The 17,311-nt window shown below is 38.5% G+C and overlaps 1 protein-coding gene across 3 annotated transcripts in view; it reads left to right on the top strand.

Moving 5' to 3' along the window:
- Positions 1-2,376: 2,376 nt before the first annotated feature.
- Positions 2,377-17,311, top strand: part of mef2d (myocyte enhancer factor 2d) — a 61,509-nt gene continuing 46,574 nt past the window's right edge. For all 3 annotated transcript variants that reach the window (XM_066682674.1, XM_066682673.1, XM_066682672.1), the window contains exon 1: positions 2,377-2,520. The gene's annotated coding sequence lies outside the window, so the exon portion shown is untranslated. The remainder of the gene's footprint in view (positions 2,521-17,311) is intronic.

Below are 17,311 nucleotides of genomic sequence, written 5' to 3'. Positions count from 1 at the left end.
TACTGTAGAATCTGACCCATTTCCATTCTCAGAGGAGCAGATTTGGAGCAGATGTTCTAGCACACACAGGGTGTCAAGCTTGAGGCACATGGTCGCCCAACACGCTGCACTCACATAACCTCAGATCTAGGTCAAACCAAAATCAAACAAGTGCTCTCAACACATCTCTACATCAGTACAGAAGGTAAAGTATTCACACTGAATCCTAATCCACAATGAGTGAATGGATATTAGGAAAGAAGAGTAAGCATGTCCTTTAGCTGGATGCTCATTGTTGTGTGGTGCTGCAGCATAGGAATATGTTATATTTTGAATTCACTGTACAACTGTACAATGATACTGACATAAACTGGCATTCTTTTTCGGGTTTAGGAATATCTTAGTGACTGATCTGAAAGACAATGAACATCGTACAGCAGGACATCCGGAAAAATAATTTTACATGTTTAATCTCCTTCCTTGAGAAGAAATGCATAATCCAATTAATTTAATTAGCTTATGCAAAGTTTTCTTAGACCTTCTTGCAAAAGCCAAACAAACAAATAAACACAGAAACAAACAAATGACCCAAGTGTGTCTGATTGCCTCAGGCTGAGGTTTGTTCTTTATCATTGTCAATATGCTGCCCACTTTGAATATCATGTTCATGTTCATCTGTAGAGGAGTTTCCATAGTCGGATGCTGCCCAGCTCACTACTTGTTTGTAGGAAGTGTGTGATCATAGAGGAGGCAACAGGAAGCCCATCTGCTTATATTAATTCTCTTCCACAAAACCCCCAGTGCATAAGCTCCTTACATAAAGAATAAAACAGAATAATATCCCTCTCTCCCTCTCTCTCTCTCTTTCTCTGCTCCACTCTCCTCCACCTCTCTGATTACCCTAATTCGTTTTTTCTTTTTTTCTCTAAAATGCATTTGCTACTCAGGGTGACAAAGGTCATCTGTGCTGTTTAACTACTTCAAAGAACGTTAATGTAGACTAAATTGACTGCGCTGTGTATCACTGTATTATTTGAGCTATGTGGTCTAAGCCGCGTTTATAATTTGACTGATGCACAGAAGAATGAAGCCGTTTCTTTATGGAGTTTTGTGCTTATCTGAAGAAGTGAATGCAATATGAAATTATTCTGTTGAACCTGGTGTTTTCACAGTACTGTAGCTTTAAATGCCTCTTCAATGACCACTTGGCTTAGACGGTGACGTAGCCAGCTACAGTTGTGTGAATGTGGGGGAGAATATGGCGCAAAAACAAATCACATTATACGTCCTGTAGCTTTTACTGTAACCTCTCGCCTCTTTTAATATAAAACAGATTAAAACTAACACAAATATCTTTATAAGTTCATGACTGGCTTCGAAGCTGTCAGCACTCGTATTTTAATTTCTGGACCGCATCTCTGCCTTTCGCTCAGTAAACAGTTTCCTTCCGCAGCAGAAGGTAGTTCTTTACGTCATTTTCCTCCAGCTTTTTTCCCTTGTGGTTCAGGAAGGGAAAAACCTACTTCTGAAATCGATATAAGCGGTAGTTTTTAATGTGTCGGATTGTTAGCAGGAAAATTCTTTACAACATACTGTATATTCTCAGATTTTTAATCAGTCATACATTGAGTAAATCACTATACCTTCTTAATATCTGATTAAATTATATTCGATTCTGCTACCTATAATGCCATCTTGTTGTGAGATATATTTAAGATGTTCTCAAAACAGAAAGGTCATATTTTTTCACAATTTGCAGTACTGCGTGAAGAACAAACTCATAAGCATGTAGTTTAGGCTGTTTACATTTTTTTTAAACATTTTTCTTTTTACATCTGAGTGTGTGTGTGTGTGTGTGTGTGTGTACGTGTGTGAGAGAGAGAGAGAGAGAGAGAGAGAGAGAGAGAGAGAGAGAGGGCTGTATCTCAAATGGATGCCTGCTCTCTAGTTCACTACAAGCGTAACAAAGTATGTTTCTTGCGATCAAGCAGTGCACTAAATGCTTAGTTGTGAGACTATGGTTCTCCCTTCAATAATCTCTTGGGCATTTAATGCACTGTTTGCATGTTAAAATCATCATTTCATGCTCTACACAGTGCCCTCTTTAGGGATAATGGAGCCGATTGAGATTGAGCCCAGGCGGATGAATACAGGTAGAAGCTATTAGCATGATCTCTCAAGTCCTTCCTATTTCACCTTAAACTCTCGCCTGCCGACTTTGCCTTTGCGAGTAAGCGGTCCCGGTCCTCAGGTCCTGATTGGCTGAGAACGATTAAAGCCCGCCTCCTATTGGCCCTCGACAAATCAATCACAGACCAACGCCAATCATGGTAGATAGGACAGCTTGTACACTGTATCATTTGGCTGAGCAAAGCTAGCTAAACAAGAATTATCTGGATCATCAAAGGAACAGTGTTTATTAACGTCGGTTGTACTAATTTTAACTACGACTTTGACTTTCGTATTTTCTCTTACGAGGGTATCCAGGTCGTAGAAAAGCTCGTCATTATCTTACAGATGTGGATACAGTAGCCACTCCGGGTAAGTGACTCCAGATAAACAGACGAGGTAGGCAGAGAATTGGTTTCTTATTCGAATTTTCCGTTCCACCTTAAACGACGGACTCTGGACTGTTATTGCTGCAGCGTTTAAGGTGGAACAGTAAATTCGAATATAACGCTGAAGCCGACTTCATCGTCTTGATAAACAGAGTGAGAGCTAGCCTGTTGTACGGTCAGATTAGCTTCTCTTCTCAGAAAAATATGTGCTCGTCGCCGGCTATTTTACGTCTTATTTTTTTTTTGATCAGGAATCTTCCCTGGTTTGTCTTTTAACTGAGAACTGTTTCTGCATTTGTGTGTGGAGGGATATCAGCTCAAAATGGAGGACTAGCTCGGCTAGCTAACGGCTGTGGGTCGGCATCGCAGCGGGTTTCTTTCATGTTGTCTGCTGTCAAGGGTAATATTAATGTTTCTTAGCGAGTGTTCAAACGCTGCGGCCACGGATACTTTCTACGCAGACACGACTGTAGCCGACGAATAACTGTAAACAACGGGGCGTTCGGTCTTTAATGTGACAGTTTGTAGCCGAGGCGCAGGTTTGTGTTGTGTTTTTTGTGCGCAGCGGCAGACAGGCAGGCGGTCCAATGTCAGAGCTGTTCTCTGCTGTGAGTTACAGAGCTGTCAATATGACTTAGCGCCAGTTTCCCCCCAAAATGTTATCCTCTCCCCACTGTCCATTCGTTTCTGTAGTGCACTTGGTTTTTAGGTTCGTTTGAGGTCTTCGAGAGACACGAACACTTTTTATTTTAAAGGGTCCATATAATGGAAAACCCTCTCTAGTTTTCAAATAAATGATTTTGTAAAATATGAATATTTTTAGTTTTAAAACGCCAATATCAGCCTCAGTCCATATGCCCCAACAGATGAACAGCTTGACTCCAAAATGATGTATATGTAGGTGCAGTTAGAGAAACAGTTTTTCGTATTGTATGTCTGTTGATATATTACAGAATACCCATTATTTTGTTCTTTAATATAGTTGCTACTGATTATATTACACCAAAAGCATCACTGAATCTTGAATTAATCTTTAAAGTGCACCTTCAGTAATATAGAATATGTAATGACATATATCCCAAACGTAGTCTGTAATATTTTTTTCTTCATTTTTATTATTTTATTTAGGAATAAATCTCTTTATATGTAACCTGGGCTATCAAACATTCCTATATTTCAGCTGATTTTTTTTTTGGAGGAAAACCCAAATTTACATATCCACCTATTCACCCTACAGCAGTTTCGCTCCACCCATATGCCTTGAAGTTATAAGGAGTGTTTTCAGCCTGGACTGGTTTCTGAACGAGGCACAAGACAAGGAGTCAGAACAGAGGTCACATACATCAGTCTTATAGGTGCTGGGTAATTGTAAATGGAAAAAGGGAAATCCTGAAAAATACACATTAAAGCACACATACATGGTCCTCACAGGAGAAAATTAAATACAAGGAGAATGTGGCATATGAAGCTTTTTAACTAGCTGCATTTTTAAAGAGCTCCTGTCAGTTTCACACCAGTGTGTCCAACAGAAACTACAGGGATGTTAAGCATGGTTGAGGCAAAAGGTAGCATAGCTTTTAACAAACCTCTGACGAAAGTTAGTGTTGCCGGTTCAGCGCTGTCACACCAACACTTATCAGTGTTATGCAACGGTATGTCTTTTTTCCTGGTGTCAGATTTTGGAGACCTTGTTTAAAAACGTCAGAGCCACCCCAAATGCATATTTTCTCATTACAAGTTCTAATGAATTTTTATACACTGTGTGTAATTGTTTCATTCAGGGGTCAGCTTGAGCCAGTGGCCACAACATTTTACATTTTAGCCACCTAAAATTGAGACTGTGGCCTGAGTGGACACATGCTGTTGACATTTTTTCCCCTTTAACAGATTATATTACCAACTTATAGTTCATATATTCACAGATATATACGATTTATAAGAAAGAACATATTTTAACCAAGCTAAGTGTTTTGTATGGACCCTTTCTCTTATAATTCTTACCTGTTCTCCATAGTGTGTTCCACATTTTTGCCTGTTTATGTATTTATTTGTTTGTCAAGTTCCATCAATGGCATGACATGGCCTCAATATTTCTGGTCTCTCCTTCAGAGCATGTTCATTATGAGACAAGCCCCTCAGTCATGCAGTCAGGTAGTGAGTCGGTAGTGATTCGCAGCAGGGTGTCACATTGTGGAAGCTTTGTCCCTAGAGCCTCTATCCAGTTACTGGCACCCACCTGGGTTGCTGAAGTGAGATAGAGATCACACATGGATGCAGGACTCTACTGTTTTTGGTGTCCAACACATTCAGCAGGAACAATGCCTGACCCTGTTGAGGATAAGATGTGCTTGTTAATAATATGTCTGAGAGTTTGATTTTGCTGGGATTTACAGGAACACCATGAAATGTGTACTTTGTTTTTGCCAGCATTAGTCTGCTCGACACAGACCTTAAAAGCTATTAATATTGGCATGTAGCCTAGGCAGGAAAACATCACACAAGGGTGCACAATTTACTAAAATATCAGTGATTCATTGCTGACAAAACCTGGCAAACAGCTGGTGTTAATTTAAAAAATTAACCTTGTTTAAATTACTTTTTGTTTAACTCTGACTCGTTAAATAAAAACGTAATTAGTCCGAACAAAACACACAAAAAAAACAACATAGTAGTTTGCCACAACATACTGGTCCAGACATTTATTCTCCTCTTTTCTCTTTACATGCACTTATTTATTTATTTATTTTAGTTACAGATACTGTTGCCACAACTTTGATTTGGCCATGCTTTGTCCATTGTTAAAACCCACAGACAAAATTAGGCAAAAATGGCTAGTCAACATGGGAACATTTTTTTTTTTTTTTTGTGATAGTTATCTCTGAATCTTTGGTGATGCTTTATATATTTGTTTATGTAGGAGGAGCTCTGCTGTCTTTGAAAGAAGGAAGTGTAATAACGTTTTACCATATTCCAAATTAGACTGAATAGCTTTGGTTAACATAACATGACACAATGAAATATTGAGCATTAGTACTACATATTTGAAGACATTTTGACATAAAATTACTTTGAATGAAATTAACAAATATACATGAATATTAAACTAATAAAATGATGGCACAAAGCCATCAACATACAATCAACTGCTTGTTAATATGGCAGTTTAGGCAGTTTACAATCAATGCGAAATGTTCACAAATCAGAGGATCATTCATTCATTATCTGTAACCGCTTATCCAGTTCAGGGTCGCGGTGGGTCCAGAGCCTACCTGGAATCATTGGGCGTGAGGTGGGAATACACCCTGGAGGGGGCGCCAGTCCTTCACAGGGCAACACAGACACACACACACATTCACTCACACGGACACTTTTGGACTGTGGGAGGAAACCGGACCACCCGGAGGAAACCCACGCGGACACGGGGAGAATACACCAAACTCCTCACAGACAGTCACCCTGAGCGGAAATCGAACCCACAACCTCCAGGCCCCTGGAGCTGTGTGACTGCGACACCACCTCCTGCGCCACCGTGCCGCCGCATCAGAGGATCAGTGTTTCAGATATTGTGAAGTCCATTCTGCATTTATTTTTTTTATGGAACTTGAATGAATAAGGGTCTGAAGGTTCTGTTGCATTATTGGAAGTGTATAGGCCAACAATTCAGGAAAATGAAAATTTTAGGTTTTGTCAAGTTTGATGCTTGTATGTAGAGCTCATTAACTCCATCTTATTTTCCCCCAGAATCTTGTCTTGTTTTTCATACTCTTTTCTCTGATTACGTTTCTTTTTATGATTTTCAGCATTAGAGGAGGAGGAGGGGTCACTATTTGTTGTGGTGCAGTCTGCAGGACAGTTGTATGAGTTTGATTTGAGAATAGTCTGAACGCAGCTTTTTTCAAATAAAGAGTTCACTTTGGATCTTTTCAGCATCTCCTCTTTGTTCTTCATGCAATTCTTGCAGTGTCAGGTTATCTACGGAAAACAGTGTGTTTAGTTTGTGAGTTAAGGTGTGAGCACTCTAAGTGCCATCTGGTGAACAAATTCTCAGTGTATCTGTTTAACACTATTTTGCCCTTTCTACATCAAAATGGCTTCTGTTAGAATTGGTTTTGCTTCTGATGGATTAGGGCTGCTGCTCCATTGCAAGAAGAGAATCCTCCTTACCATCAGTAATCTCTCATCTACCAAGCTCTTAATTGAGCCATCATCAGCTGATCCAGGGGTTAAACATCAATTAACTTAATGAGCAGAGTGCAGTGTGCAGGACTGGAGCACACTGCTCTGTGAGAGAGAATTGTAATAGAAGTAAGGATACATGCTGGGATTTTGACATGGGCTAGACATGGTCTGTATTTCCTCATTTAAATTATGAACATCCATTTTTACAATGGTTTAGTGAAGGATGGGCAAAACTATTTGATTATTTGAGATTGTTTTGAAAATTGATTATTAAATTAGAACAGTAGATTAAATGCAAGTTAGCTTTTCTCCTTTTACCTGTTTCCATAAAATCCTATGACTGAAGTACAGTAGGAGGTTGTCTGAACTCTGCACTCATAGGGGATGTTAGTATATTTTGCTTTTGCTGCTGAAACTTTGTTAGATTACAATTACAAAATATAGCAGCAAACTTGGTAAGATAACTCACCACACATGGGAGCCCTGAGCCTGCTTCCCCAAATCATGTTGGTGATAATAGCATGGTGTTATGTCTGAGTAGCATACACAGTGAGTTTCTGGCATCCAGCCAATTGCAAAGCATTGTTTTGGTGGCTGTAAAAGCTGTAACCCTATGGCTTTATTTAAAAGATGAGGGAACACTATTTATGGAACACTCAGAATTTCATTTCCTACAAACAACACACAACTGTGCTAACTCAAATTTGTCAGTGCTCACGCTCAAATTTATCCTGCATGCCTGCAAACTGTTCTGTGCTTGTGTTTGCATTTTCAGGGCAGTTACTGCCACAAGTCCTCTGCAAATCCAAAAGGGTTATGGATTTTGACCTGTGAAGTTTTATTTATTTATTTATTTTTTTAAAGATTGTGGTGAACATGCCTATATCTCCACACTGCCACATCTTCAACATCACCAGTTGAGTGGAAGTAACAAATATTTTCATACGGCAGTTGGCAGTTGTTGCAGCCAGTACCAAACAACCCACCTGGTGGTTGGCAACATCTTATTAAGAACATGCCAAAATAAATGTTTCTCTAATTAGTTTGACACTTTTTAAAATCCATTATTTAGTGAGTCCAAGTATGAATGCTTCAGCCTGCATGGTTCGATTTAGTTTCACTTTGTTGTTCCCAATTCAGTTGTGCCATGATACCTAATTATTGTTTCTTCTATCATTACATTTTTCATGTTGTCAGAGTGTGGTTTGGTTTTAGGGTTGATATTGAAAAATTAATGAAAGAACTAATGAGATGTCAAACCTCTAAGTAGAGAGATTTCAGCAAGCACAAGATCCACATTTATTTCATTGCTATGAGTGACTGAGTACTTGATTTATTTAAAGTTTATCATATATAAAATGTTTTATATATATATATATATATATCCTTGCGCCCAATGATTCCAGGTAGGCTCTGGACCCACCGCGACCCTGAATTGGATAAGCGGTTACAGATAATATATATCTCAGCTTAAATCACCAGGGAACTACTTTTGATTACAAAAAATTTTGCATATGTGAAATATTCAGCAAAGTATAAACAAAAAATGCAAAGCAGAAATATGATAAAACACTCCTCAAAGTAATCCAAATGCTCTCATTAGACCTCTCTGATAAGAGTGTGGGCGTAGTCTTATTATTCGGATGAATGTGTGTGACCGACAGCTCTCTATCACTGGTGAACAAAGTTTTGTTTATGTTACTATGGTGATTCACACAGTTGCTGTAGTGATTATAGCAATATTTATGGTTTACTCAGGTTTTGATTCCTGTAATCAGGTTATTATTTTCAGTTATTTATAGAAAAACATAGTGGTGTACACATGGAGAATTGGGATTTTACAGCCATACATGTATGAACCTACATATGAGGAGCCTGAAGATAATTCACTTACAGTACATTTACACTGGTTCGTAGGTGCAACAGGTATGAGCACACACTCTAACTTCAGCTGTTGTAATAAAGGCATTTCAAGCACCATTCATTTGAAATTGCGTCCTGATAAGTCCATTTTGAATAAGGAAACACTGCTTCACATATTGCATTGTGGACACATCATTTAATTCCCAGCTCTCTTCTGATTGGACAGACTCATTACATTAACCAAACACATTTGCATAAAGTACAGCTCTTCTCAATATTTTGCTGCACCTCACCACCCCCAAACAGACACGCCTGACTATTGTGCACATATTATTGGCAATAAAACTTATGTAGGTTTTACCCATTCTATATCGAAGGGTGATGTGGTTATTGTACATATCCTATTTGTACAACAGAATAGATGACAAAATGGGTAATCTGTATCCCCAGATGCTCTAGAATTAAACCTTTTTCACACATGAACTCCAAGGAAACGTCCAGGAAATGAAGTCTGGAAATTTTTCAGAGTTGCCCTTTCACACTTGTAGGGTACAGCTGGAGATTTTCCGTGTCGGACGAGTTCTCACAGTTGGAAATGTTCCATGTGGTTTAGGCAAGGGGCAGCACCTGTGCAAAGTTTGGAGGAGGCATGGTATGAATTCACAGCAAATTCTCAGGAAAATTACCGACTTTATTCACACATGAGCTCACTCTGACATTACCCAGACCTTGAACTAGGGGGCTGGCAGGATAAAGTCTGGGAAATGCTCAGCACGCATACAACTCCTATGGGTAATATCTGGAAAATGGGGGCTACTATGCATATGTAAAAAGGGGCTTAAGTGTTTTAAATTGCAATTTTGTGTTTGCAATGATATCAGAGCATCTCCAAAGGCTTAGTGGAATATGGATGTAGTTGCTTTTTTGGAAAGGTTCTCAGTTACCTCCTTGGTCTCAAAATATTATCTCGATATGCTGTATTATCGTGGGGAGGGGGTGCTCTGTCAGGCTGTGCTGAGATTTATATCTTTGAGCACAAAGAAGTGAATTTAGTTAAACACAGCCCGATAGTGCACCCTGACACGTGTTGACGATAAAAACCCGTTTCTGGGAGAGCAAATTTCAGCAACTAGTGCTGAAGAACAGAAAACTTTGAAAATAAGCGAAATAGGACAGTGTACAATGTTTTGAAGCACAGCTGGCGCTAACCAGCACTTGTGGTTTAGCACACCACAGCAGATTTTTCAACAAATTGAGGCTCAAAACACACATATTTAGAGGATAAAGCCATATACCTGTGAGCACAAAGTCGAGTGAAGGATTTTTTTTACCCAAACTCAGCGCTAAACTTACAACGGCTGTGGACTACTACAGACCGTGACATCAGCAGTCATTGAGCCCCCACAGTGCACCCTCCCTATGGCTCTTTTAAATACACATGATCATTTTAGGTGACTTACAAAGACACTGAACCGAAATTTGACACACCACACGTCATAAATACCGCCTTCATTTCAAGATACCTTCCACATTTTAAAATACCGTGGTGTACAGTATTGTCGTATACCGCCTAACCCTATTTGGAGTCATGAAGTACCTCCACATGATGAATACGCTTGGTAAAAAAAAAAACCCTAGAAAAGATTATCATCTGTATTAAACAAATATGCTATATTATGAAAAGTCCAAAACACCTTTTACATTATTAAATTACCTTGCTGCAAGTTAAGACTTGATAGAGTACCTCATTACCAAAAGCAGTAATAACAATATGGAGTGTGAACATCTGTTATGACTAGAATTATTTTCCCTCATATGGTCTTTTTGATTTAATTCCTAGAGTTTGTGGAATAAATAGTAGTTTAATATCAAATGAAACATAAGCATTTCCCCAGAAGCTTTGCTGGCAAAATGGTTATATATTTTGAATGTGTTGACCCATTTCAAGCTGACAGTCTAATGATAGATCTATGTATATTATACATCTGGGCTTACTCTAGATATCAAAGAATAATAATTAAAAAAAAATTAAAGTACACTCTACCTTTATGCATTGCAAGAGAGTAGTGAATCCATGACCTACATTTGCTATATACGGTATCTCTAGTGTGCATATAGGGTACTGAAGAGGAATTCCATTTATATATATATTTATTTTTGATTGGTATAAAAACATTTACAGCCAGAGAAAATGCATTGAACGGATGTTACTATATGACCAGTAAGGCATATGTTGTTTAATTTGTCTAATGTTTTCTGGAATAGCAATGCGTGTTTGTGGTCTTACAATCTCATATTTAATTGTCTACATATTTTTATATTGCTGCTTTATTTTTAATACACTTGATATTAAATGTAAGATATATACCACTGATAATGAAACTGATCTGAAAAACTACACTGTAAATAGCCATTGGCTTTGTGACAACCTCTAGAGGCTTTTGGCACCTCCTGAGACACTAGGATTGTTAATGGTTTGTTAGGTGTGTTAATGTTACTGTCAGATTCATTCTTTATATTCACCAGTATTCAAACCAGTAGTTTCTGCTGACCTGACACTGATACTCATGGAAGACAATATATATATATATTTTATTTTAATTAATAATAGATAACTGATAGTGGCATATTCTTAAATTTAAAGTTTAAGAAATACAAGCAAGCGATCATATAATCTCAAACACAATTAAATGACACTTTCAACAAACTATTTGAAAGAATCCTAAAAAGCTACTACTTTTGCAGAAGAATAAATTTAAGCCCTGTTTTGAGTCCTGTTGACTGTTCTTACTTAGTATGGGTGTTGTGATCAGATGAGGCCATTGAATGCATTAAAAGCAGTGACCGGTAAAAAAGTGAAAGTGTCAGATAATGAAAATGGCACCATTCTTGTTATTACATATTACTCTAGGACTAGTTTGCTACCAGATCATTAACAACATGAATTCTTAGCAATACCAGAAGAGTCTTGGGTGGAGAGTAATTCTTAAACTTAAAATAGTCTTCACAATAAGTTAATTGTGAAGTAAAGCTACAAAAGTAGTGGCATCTGTAGTGTAGTGTAGTGTATTTTTTGGTATAGTTTTGTTTTTATAAGGAAGTGTATATGTTGAGTTTGAATGTTTGTAAGCCCTTGAATTGTCTTAATTTCTGCATAAATATTACCTAAAATATCATTAGTCCTAGAAAAAAAGATAAACAGAACACAAGAAATGAGACAAGAATCATATACTATTGCCCCTTTTACACATGCACAGTAATCCAGAAATGTTCCGGTATTTACCCAGAGAAGCTGTATGTATGAAAGCGACCACCCACAGCATTCGTTCCGGACCTTACCCGGACTTTATCCTTCTTGAGCTCTAGTTAATGTTCTGGGTTTCATCTACAGCTGTGAGAGAGCGCCTGAGGCAGAAAATCTCCCGCTGTGAGCTGCATGTGTGAACGACCATTCCGGGACATCTCTGGACCCGATACTCTGGAGCTTCTCTAGAAATTCTCCTGAGTTCATGTGCGAAAGGGGCATATATTTAGCTCTTTGTTTATTGAGGAAAATAAACAAAGATCCATCGTTACATACTTGTGAGCATTTAATTTAAAAGTGAAATTAGAGACTGTTTTTAGTCATTGGGATAACAATCAGGTCAATTGAGTCTCAAACAAATCATTCTAAGTCTATGGAATTTTTAAAGAAGGCTAAATATAATGTTCTGGAACAGTTAAAGTCCTGATCTTAATCCAGTTTAAATTTTGTGGAAGGACCTGGCATGAGAAATTAATGTAAGGAAACTAATAATCATCCCAGAGGTGAATCTGTTCAGCATGGAGAAATTGGCTAAAATTCCGCCAAACTGATGTGCAGGGCTGATCACCAGTTTCTGGAAACGTTTAGTTGCAGTTATTGCTGCACGGGGGCGTGGGGGGCATGCATACCAGATACTGAAAGCAAAGGTTCTCATTCTTTGCTATTCACAGATTTGTGACATATTAGATTGGTTGGATAACTGGATTCTGATTATTTGCATTAGGTCCTGAAGATTTTGGCCATACTTAGGCAGAAAAATATGAAATTCTTTATGGTTCACCTACTTTATAGCACCACTGTGTTTATTTCTTAAACAATAGGCATCATTACCTATTCTTTATAAATTACCATTTGTAAAAAAAAAAAAAATGGGGCTCCAGTCCTACTGAAAGACAGCACGTGAGAAGTTCAAACAGGCAGTCTTGCTATTGTCGCTGTCGCTCACAAGTTCAGACAGGATGGCAGGCTGGCATTTCAGTACTGGCAGGGTAAGACATGTCACTTATGACAGAGAAGAGAGGGGCTAACGGGGTTACAGTGGCGTGAGAGCAGGGGTTGGCTATGTCTCCTGCACAGCTGAAACAGCAAGTGCTCTGGCCAAGCACTGAAACACTACACCCCATCTCTCTCTCTCTCTCTCTCTCTCTCTCTCTCTCTCTCTCTCTCTCTCTCTCTCGGTCTCATCTAAGACTTTGCTAACGTTCTTTCTTTCCTGCATTTTCCACTCTGAAAATAGATTATGAAACATATTTTACAATTGCATTCTTTTTTGTCTCTGACTTTTACAGTGTTATAGTGGTACAGCTGCTGTATATTGCCATCTGCGTTTACTGTCTCCAGCACAATGTAGTGAAACTTGCTGGCCTCTTCTCTTTGCTTGTGATGCAGGCTATGTAGAGAGCTGGGAAATATGCCAGAGACAAAGAAGGGAGTGAAGAAAAATCCCTTTTTTTCCCCTTCTGGAGTGACACACTTTGGTCTGTTTTTGTGTGCGGTTAGGTTGTGTGCATCTGCATGTGCTTTCTCATGTGAGCATGCATGCTTGTTTGAGAAGGTGGCCCTAAAGCAGTTTAACGATGAACAACAAAACTAGAAAGAACTCAGTTTTATACAAAGCATAATTTTCTCTTAAAAAACTAGGAATGTGGCAAAGTCAGCTTCATAACTTGGATTATATTTGCATATTGCTATAATTATATTATTATTTAGATTTATTTTCAAATCTTTTGTTGATTATTGGACATGCTTAAAGTGGATTTGCCCTCTCTGATTTTTACAAGTGAAAGTGTTAATTTGCAAAACACCAATGGAACAGTCTACACAAAAATTTAGTGCTCATTTATATTTTGTATACATTGTTTTGCAAAGGCCAGAAGAGTATTGATAATGATTAAAGCACACTGTGCAGCCTGACCATTTGACCAGCTGCCAAAAAACTGTTTGCTTAAAAATTAAGAATCATACCATTTTTGGACTTTATCTGGGTGACATCAGACTTTGGACTGTAACTTACTGACAATATTATGATCAGAGAATGACATTTGCAATCTTCTTAGTGTAACCACCTGACAGATAAAACTGTAATTTTAAAAGTAGCCTTCTAAATAAAAAGGTTATGTTAAGTCTTCAAAGTAAGAGTAATAAGCTTAGGCACCTCCACCCCTGGTATTACAACAAACCAGTAATACTTGTTGTAACATCTGGCATGCCGTGTCCAGTGGGCTAGTTAGTCAAATTAAAGGCCGGCTGTCTAGTTCATTCACTAGTTGTAGTCAACCTAGCGTAAATATTTTGTATATTTACTGTTTGAAGATTACTTCTTATTTTGAGCTTCTCCAAGTGTGTGTCTGCTTTATTTTAAGAGTATGTTTATGTAAGGAGCAATGTGATCTTGTTACACAATTCTGAGAACACCCTAACAAAAGTTACCCTCTTGCCTCCATTTTTTTGTCTTTTTTAAATTGGCTCATAGTAAGATAGGACCACTCTCCTCTTTGTTACTGGCTCGCAAGCGCTTTTCCACCAACAAGGACCCAGAACAGTTCCAGTTCGCCAAATAAATTTGACACTTTTCAGTTTGACGCATTTCCACCAACATAAACGCAAACCAGAAAAGTTAGTTCCCAACTGGAACCAAAGAAGTATTGGTTTTTCTGCATGAACCATGACATCATCTGTAGGCGTGTGGAGGTTCAGTTACTGAAGAAAGAGCATGAGCCTCAAATACAGTATTATGGAGGTGCACTGGGTCATTTTCAACGTTGCATTTAAATAAATAATAGGAAATAAAACACGTTCCCGTTGTTTGTTTCTGGGGCTGTGTTTGGTGAGACACTATGTGTTGGTCAGAGTCATGGCTCTGTGTTACATTTCTTCGCTGTTCACAAGTTCAGTAGGACGGCTTTGAACCCGGCAGCATGTACACACTAATTATTCCTTGCTCTGATCTGACTCCACGGTAAGCAAAAATTAAACAATGACTTAGGTTGTCACTCTGGCCTGCAGACATACCCTTCTCATGTATTCAGCCACAGCGATTTCCCCCGATGATGACGTTTCCTTGGTCCCCCTCTAAACTTGTAGAAACGGAGGCCGGTTTACTGGAAAGAACCAAGGTTCCAAGAATCAGGAGCGGAACCGATTAAACTTCAGGTCTTTTTGCTAGTGGTACATATTGATAGGAAAGGTGGAAAAAAAAACATTTTATTCCAATGTTTCCTTACCTTCATCTTGAACATAAGCCTCAGTCTAAAACTCTCAGCAAGATGTTCCTGTGCAATTTAAACAGCACTTGGTATGCAAACTTGTAAGCTTCTTCCCCTCAGTGGTATTACTTCATATACCATGGTGATGCTTGGAAATGGTACAGTGGCATTATCACACGTGATGCCATCCAAGCCTAGTAGGAATGAGAAAAGTGCATTGACTGTTAAGGTATTTGTTGCAATCTCCTCTGGTCATTTTCCTGACGTGCAACCTCATTTCATACATTAGTAGGCACATATCTTCAAGCAGTTAACTTCATGTGCTTCATTAATATAGGATCAGGCTACAATTTCAACATAATCTCCTTGACCAATGCAGATTCATGATTCATTGCAATATCACATTTGTCCAGTCATCCACACTCCTTCATTACTTCTTTGTTTACCCTGTTATCTTACATTTAGGTTCTAGTGCTAGTGTTTGGCTTTTATATATGTAAATCCCATTAATTCAGCAGGTTTCTTACAGTTATATTTCAGTCAAAATTGTGATAGAAGACCCCACCCCTACCCCTTAGTTAAGTTGAATGATCCGTTTCTTTGTTTTAATTAACAACTCTCCTTTTGAGACCATATTTCCTTTCAGTGAAACTTGATCAATAGCTTGTTAAAGTCTGTAATCACTGTCTTTAAACCTCAGACCTATGTGCATATTTTCACATATGCTCATATGTATTTAGGCATGCAAATTACAAATTGCATAGAATCACTTGATCTTTTCAATTGTTTGGGTCTGTATTCATTTTGGCCACAAGAAGTAACAGGTTCTAACTGCAAAGTCCATAACAGAATTATTTAAAAATATGAAAGCATAAGCACTACTAAAATTCCTGTCAGTAACGAAACTTGGGCAACACATATGGCAGACTTAAATTGATGGCAGCCTCATCATATCTAAAACAAAACTGTATTAGTAAATCAGTTGCATTTTGCTACCTTTTTTGCCACGAACGTGGCCCTATGGGCAGATATTGCGTAAAATATGAACTAACTTTTCAATAGTTTGAGGTATGTTTCACAAAGTCTGTAATTGGCCTAAATATTTTTTTTATGTCATGTCTTGGGTTGGGTTTTCTATCCCTCTTCAATTTGCTCCTACAATTTTTGTTAGGAGTAGAATGTCATCAAATATTATGTTATGAGGTTATGAAATAGCTGTCAGCTGATCAATAAAAGCTCCTAAACCCCAACTGCTCCCAAGGTGGGGTGTGTGTGTGTCTGAGTGGGTCTGTGTTCACAGCATCAGATGGGTTAAATGTGGAGGAAAATTGATTGTATGTGTCACACTGACAATATTTTTGGCTTGGTACTAATCAGTTGTTCTTACTAATGATGAATCCGACTGAATGATGATGTATTTTTCACAACACCGTCAAATCTTGTAGGATAATGTCACTAAAACTGTAAACAGAGAGTAGTGTTATAGCTGTTTATATGACTCATTTATCCAATTTAGTGTGCTACAAAATGCAAAAGCATATGCTAAGAGGTCAGTGTAGGCATTCCACAAAGCTGTGGTTAAGCTTGACCAAGAAACTGACAGGAGCAAGATGTCCATTGGCCAAACTTTATCACAGAGTGGTTGTGAGGGCCAACAGGTGTGGGGTCATGTGAATGTGTGTGTGCGCACACCACATGCCTATGCAGACTGTGGGCTTGGTGTTAGAGGGCTGTGCTATTTGCCTAGGCCCTTTTTTGGAATATAAAGGGTTAAAGAGCCTATGCTTTCTCACACCTGTAGCTTGTCAGCTGCTGAGGGGCTGTTAAAACATCAGCTGCTTCTGAATGTGTATGTGTGTACGAGCAGGGTCGAATGGTGGTAAGGTAGAGATGAGGGAGGATCATTCGTGTGTGTGTGTGTGTGTGTGTGTGTGTGTGGGCCACTTCTCAACAACCAAATACTTCAAAGATCTGTTTATTTAGCACCAAAATCCTTGTCTTTAATAGGCACAGCACCAGCTGGTAGTTAGACCATCAGTTAGTGCCTACAAATCCATGCAGCTCAGTTGCAGTGACTGTAAGGAGCATTCTCTAGAAATAGGCGATGACTTTCTTTTGCATATAACTGAGCTGTGAGAGCCACCCGCGCCCCCCCCCCCAGCAAACCCTTTTTGTTAAGCACAAATGCATTTGACTCAAAAAAAAAAAAAAAAGAATAAATT

Source organism: Hoplias malabaricus, chromosome 10 (assembly GCF_029633855.1).
Source record: "Hoplias malabaricus isolate fHopMal1 chromosome 10, fHopMal1.hap1, whole genome shotgun sequence".
Taxonomy (NCBI): domain Eukaryota; kingdom Metazoa; phylum Chordata; class Actinopteri; order Characiformes; family Erythrinidae; genus Hoplias; species Hoplias malabaricus.
The sequence above is the reverse complement of the archived record's forward strand: the minus strand, read 5'-3'. Positions and strand labels throughout refer to the sequence as shown.